Source organism: Limulus polyphemus, unplaced genomic scaffold (assembly GCF_000517525.1).
Source record: "Limulus polyphemus unplaced genomic scaffold, Limulus_polyphemus-2.1.2 Scaffold6728, whole genome shotgun sequence".
In the NCBI taxonomy this organism is placed as follows: domain Eukaryota; kingdom Metazoa; phylum Arthropoda; class Merostomata; order Xiphosura; family Limulidae; genus Limulus; species Limulus polyphemus.
The window spans coordinates 18,910-19,129 of record NW_013672338.1 but is presented as its reverse complement, the minus strand read 5'-3'; positions in this window follow the sequence as shown (position 1 = coordinate 19,129).

Here is a 220-nt window from a genome sequence, read left to right as displayed (position 1 = left end):
TTCGTTAGTTAATTTTCCGTAATTTTCTTTCCGATGAAACTTTAGCGATACAAGTCCTTTCTTAAATAAAACTGGTTTATTCTTTCTGAATACAACTTTGCAATACCCTTAATTTCCACAGTCGCGCTATAATTCACAATGAACGTCTCACGTGCTCGACTCAGCTATCAATTAAACACATTACATTGTTGCCGTCAGTTCTTACCGGTTTATATATACA